We start from the raw sequence: 6,244 nt of genomic DNA on the forward strand, positions 1-6,244 counted from the left end.
ATGAATCGACGTGAACTTTCGTTTTCCCGTAAAACTATAACTCAGCCTCAAAAGTGAGAGTACATACTAAAATGTGGAAGCATAAAAGGTGGATACATAGAATTAGCCAAAGAAAAAAGGGACGTTTAATACATGAAAAAGATGGGAAACTAGACGAAGAAATGGAAAATAATTATTTTAAAATAAACAGAAATTAGAGGCACAAATTGATAAGGTAAAACTGGAAATCACTGCTGGAAACCCTAAAGGATCTCAGAGACTTTGAGGGACAACCACAAAAGGTAACAGTTTTTACACATGATTTCATAGTCTCCATAGAGGAGAGAATGAAAACCATAATCCAAACAACAGATCACAGCACAAGCGGGTGAAGGGAGTGGCGGGCTGTCTGCAGCATCTTCTGCAACAAGGGAAACGATTTTTATGAAAACGTCACTGGGGAGATCCGGCATCTTGGATGCTCGAGCGGACATAGTGTTGTAAAAAATAATTTTATTCTAGTTTGTAGTTGAGAGGTCATAGACTAAAAACGGGAATACTTTTATATATACAGAGATGGAATAATAGTATATTATTTGGTTGGACCAGAGTACAAGAAAGTTATTTGGAAGATGAATTTCGTTTTCCCGTAAATATTATAACTCAGTCCCTTGTATGTATTTGTAGTTGAGAGGTAATAAATAGACTAATAATTTTATTGTTAAGCAATATTTTGGCGGTAAACCATAAGTTAACCAAATAATAAATAGACTAGTAATAATAACTCAGCCATCACATGAATCGACGTGACTTTTCGTTTTCCCGTAAAACTATAACTCAGCCGTAAAGCAATATTTTGGCGGGAAACCATAAGTTAACCTAATAATCGACGTGACCTTTCGTTTTCCTATTGTTTTTCCTTTATATTCTCTTAATTCATTCTTACTCATTGTATCGTTTCCTTCTTCTCCGCTCACAGTATATTGCACCTACAAATCTCCTTTCCAACCAATATCAATATATTGTATTTCCTTCGATCATTGCATATGTAAGTCTCCTCTCCATCCCCTCTCAATCTATTGCATATTTTCCAATCATTGCACCTATCAGTTGGTGACGGTTGTTTTTATTTTGATAGCCGAGCTATGGACGGAGAGGGTTCCAGTAGACGTCAAAAATGCAAGGCAGACGAAGCAATATCGCCAGAAAGAGTCCCAGATTACGAGTGGGAAGAGGAATCACTATTGGCTGTGTCAGAAACTTTTTATCAGACAAGAGTCGCGGTCGAGGCGGAGACAAAGCGTCGCTACACAGAAATTCTGCGTATGATGGATGAGCATATGAAGAAGAAGGAAGTGAAGACCGTCCTTGTGCATCAAGTGGAACTAATCAACGCTCAACTATCCCAACTGAATCAAATCTTGGGTGGAGAACTTGTCGACTTAGCGACAGAGCACAAGAGGTTAGAGCAGATGAGCGAGATTGCGGAGGCCGATGCCGACCAGTGTGTGGTTCCTCCTCCTCTTGATTGGGATAAACTAAAAGCTCATGGTTCCTCCTTCTCTTAATCGGTTTTTAGAAGTGAATTACATTGTAATGTCGTGTATTCTTCTTTATGAACTCTGAACTTGTTTTTTTTTGTTTTTTTTTTGTAATGTTTCATATTAATATAACTCAGCCGGTATTACGAAAAATCAGCCACTAAAGATTTATAAATCACTATAACTCAGCCGTCACATGAATCGTCGAGACTTTTTGTTGTCCCGTAAATGTTATAACTCAGCCGTAAAGTCATATATATCAGCCATTTACTTTCATATTGTTTTTTGTGATAACTCAGCCATACTCACTATAACTCAGCCTTAACATGAATCGATGAGACCTTTCGATTTCCCATAAATACGATTTCCCATAAATATGGGTCGATGAGGCACTGTTGGATGAGGTAGAGTGTTTCTCTGTTCAAACTGTAAACTATAAATGGAAATGGAGATTGAGAAGAAGATGCAAATGGAGCTTGAGAAAGAGCTATTTGAGAGGGTTGAAGATGCAAAATCAAAATTGAAAGCAAGGATGAAGATGATGATAGTTGTGATAGTTTTTGGTTATATGATCATGTTTGGTCTATTTAAGATAGCAGGATGAGCTAGTGTATGATGGGATTATGTTTCCAAAAAGTTGTTGTTAATGGTTATGGATTCCAAGCAAACTAATGTTGTTGTTAGTGGTGTTTTATCAATCTCTTTTAATAACTCAGCCATAAATTTCTGATAACTCAGCCAAAACTCACTATAACTCAGCCGTCACATGACTTTTCGTTTTTCCGTAAATGTTATAACTCAGCCGTCAAGTCATATATATCACTCATTTACTTTCAAATTGTTTCTTGTGATAACTCAGCCATAACTCACTATAACTCAGCCGTCACATGACCTTTCGTTTTCCCGTAAATATTATAACTCAGCCGTCAAGTCATATATATCATTCATTTACAAGAGTATATCTGGTTTTTAGAAAGTTTTAAAAGGTTTTATAAGTTGTTTATAATGATATATATGTTTGATTTGCTTTTTTAAAAGATTTTACAAGTTGTTTATAATGTTTTAAAACAGTAAAATCTGAAAAAAAAAAAATTCTTTTAAAATGGAGTTTACAACAGCACAGACTGAAATATTAAGAAATACAAGATAAATTATTCAAGAGTTTTTAAAATAGATTTGAACTAGTTAAGTTCATATTTCAGTTTCCTCTCCCAGCATATTGGTTTGTCATCTCTCTAGCCATTGCTTCAAACCTTGTCCTATCAGATTTGTAGAGGTTGGCAAGATTTTCATTGATCTGGTCCTCATCATTGACCTCTGGTTCAATCAACTTTTCCACTAATCTCTTGAAAAGCAAAACAATCGACATGGGATGCCAATAGGCGGCCCTAAACACTCTTAAGTATATGCCTCCATTATCTGATACGTTTGGGTGGCAAATTTTTGTGACGAAACAAACCTGCATTATCAAGAAATTATATCTAAAAAACTATTGAGTTGCTGCAAAAAGAGGAGTCCTAATACACATGCTTGCTAAAATAAAAAGGAGTATAATCAAAGACAGATACCTTGGGGGGATTATTTAAGAAATCAAGCGGAAAATTAAGACTTATTTTAAACACTCCCCCTTCATAAGGGGTGTTCACCGGTCCGATCAAAGTAGCCTCCCAACGGAAAAAGTCGTCATCAACAATTACTAACAAAAAGGCAAACACACTCAATCTCTTTTATCCTTAACAGTAAAACAAATCTAATATGAAGATGTATGCATTTACCTGTTGTGATGTTTGGCGAAAGATCCCTGTTCAGATATTTCAACCCAGACCTTAGATGGCTTGAAGAAAGATGGGCCATTTCTGACGGATTGAAGGAAGAAGGTAATAGGATTTGTCGAATCTGAGAGATGATTATACGTTTTCGTTAGACAAAGTTTTGATGTGTAAGTCAAGAGCAAAAAGTATTTATAATACGCAAAGCGTTGCTTTAGTTTACAAAAAGTACCCCTTCGGCTTCATAAATACATAATTCTTACCGAGAACTGACAGTCTTTGTCATAAATACATAATTCTTACCCCTTCAACGCGTAATTATAACCGAACTAAAGCGATGCTTCGCGTATTACGCCTTAAATCAATTACGGTTTTACAAGCCTCTGGTAGTGCTGTTTCGAAATCTTACCCCTTCGCTGTTTTTAACTATAACTCATCCATAACGTTACTATCTCAGCCATAACTCACTTTAACTCAGCCGTCACATGACCTTTCGTTTTCCCGTAAATATTATAACTCAACCGTCAAGTCATATATATCGTTCATTTACTTTCAAATTGTTTCTTCTGATAACTCAGCGAAAACTCACTATAACTCAGCCGTCACATGCCCTTTCGTTTTCCCGTAAATATTTTAACTCAGCCGTCAAGTCATATATATCACTCATTTACTTTCAAATTGTTTCTTATGATAACTCAGCCATAACTCAGGCGTCACATGACCTTTCATTCTCCCGTAAGTATTATAACTCAGCCGTCAAGTCATATATATCATTCATTTACTTTCAAATTGTTTCTTGTGATAACTCAGCCATAACTCAATATAAATCAGCTGTCACATGACCTTTCGTTTGCCCGTAAATATTATAACTCAGCCGTCAAGTCTCACATACACCAGAGAGCCATAACTCACTATAACTCAGCTTTCGTTTTCCATTAAATTCGAATTGATTACATTCAGTTCTGCAATTCGCCAAAAGAAAAAAAAATAGAAAAAAAAACGACAAGCATCCTATCAGCGAACTAGTTCTCATGGGAAGGCTATCGTCTCTAGCATTCTGGACGGTCCTGAAGTCTCAGAATGGGAGCCGGACCGGATAGATCGGACTCCAACGGTTCTTCAACCACCAGCTTGATCAGTTCAGATCGTCAGATCTGACAATCCCGCCTTAAGGATTCAAGCCTCTCCATCGGCACTTTGGAGCCCTTGGACACCATCTCCTCCAAGAAGGCACATGGACCTTCTACGTCATGGCTTTCGCAGAATATATGGTCCGTTGACTCCAAGTGGTTGACGTACCACCTCAGCCTCTCCATGCAAGCTCGGTAGCCCCAGACGTCCGTGATGTGCGGGAAGTCAGACTCTCCCAAAGGTTCGTAATCACCTTCGGGTAAGTTGGGCACTACCATATGGGAGACTTGTTCTTTGCACGAGGCATGCTCAGCAAGCAGACGAGTCATGCGCCACTTCGCCAGAAAAAAACCTTCGGCGATGAGCTCATCCAGGACTTGGCAGAGCCGAAAGACTTGCTCGAGTTTAAGACGAAGTGCATTAATATACGCGCCAAGTATCTTGCGGCGAGCTTGGTACATCCGGAGTTCCTTTTGCAAAGGATCCCCTTCACGAGATCGAGACGTCTCCGTCTCCTCTTGAGGGGCATTATCCAACGCATTCAGATCAAAACCGCTAGTTCTAGCGGCTGTCAGTTCTCGGGCCCGTTTCAACCATGCAGATCGGGTAGTCACTGGAATCTTTGCTAGTTTCGTTCTAGTTTGGAATGCTCTGAACATTTCCAACCCTTTCCCTATTTATACTAAAACTTGGAACGCAACCCCCATTGATTCCACTGGCGGGAAACCATAAGTTAACCTAATAATAGGCGGGAAACCATAAGTTAACCTAATAATAGAACGTGTAAAAATCACTATAAGTATATAAACATCCTACATTACGGATTTATAATTTAGCCAGTATTATGATATCTCAGCCATTACGGATTTATAAATCACTATAACTCAGCTGTCACATGAATCGACGAGACCTTTCGTTTTTCCGTAAATATTATAACTCAGCCGTAAAGTCATATATATCAGATTGTTTCTTGTGATAACTCAGCCAAAACTCACTATAACTCAGCCATCACATGACCTTTCGTTATACCGTAAATATTATAACTCAGCCGTAAAGCGATATTTTGGCGGGAAACCATAAGTTAACCTAATAATAGAACGTGTAAAAATCACTATAAGTCAATAAAAATTCTACATTGCGGATTTATAATTTAGCCGGTATTACGATATCTCAGCCATTACGGATTTATAAATCACTATAACTCAGCCGTTATATGAGTCGATGAGACCTTTCGTTTTCCCTTAAATACCATAACTCAGGCGTAAATTCGTATAAATTAGTCGTTTGCTTTCAGATTGTTTGTTGTGATAACTCAGCCATAACTTTGCTATAACTCAGCCGATAAATGAGAGGAGATACTAAAATGTGGAAAATAGGGACCTTTAATACATGAAAAAAGATACTCGCCTAAGAAATGGAAAATAATTATTTTAAAATAAACAGACTTTAGAGTCACGAGTTGATAAGGTAAAACTGGAATTCACTGCTGGAAATCCTAATGGATCTCAGAGACTTTGAGGGACAACCAGCAAAGGTAACAGTTTTTGCACATTATTTGATAACTGTCTCCACAGTTGAGAGGATGGAGACCGTTGAGAAGATGGAGACCGTTATCTAAATAACACATCACAGCACAAGCGGGTGAAGGGAGTGGCGGGCTGTCAGGATAGTGAAGGGAGGCTGTGTATGAGTTTTTCTGGGCCGTCTTATAACGAGATAATTCAAACAGAAAATCATTACCGGTTACCATGGCACCCAAAGACATCAGACGATATTGATGTGCATCAAACAGCTGGAGGTAATGGATGGCCATAACCTCATTCC

At 38.1% G+C, this 6,244-nt stretch overlaps 1 pseudogene; it reads right to left on the reverse strand.

The window, feature by feature from the left end:
• Positions 1-2,718: 2,718 nt before the first annotated feature.
• On the reverse strand, positions 2,719-3,374 carry LOC104772921 (uncharacterized; annotated as a pseudogene).
• Positions 3,375-6,244: the final 2,870 nt, after the last annotated feature.

Source organism: Camelina sativa, chromosome 20 (genome assembly GCF_030686135.1).
Source record: "Camelina sativa cultivar CO46 ecotype springtype chromosome 20, ASM3068613v1".
NCBI lineage: Eukaryota > Viridiplantae > Streptophyta > Magnoliopsida > Brassicales > Brassicaceae > Camelina > Camelina sativa.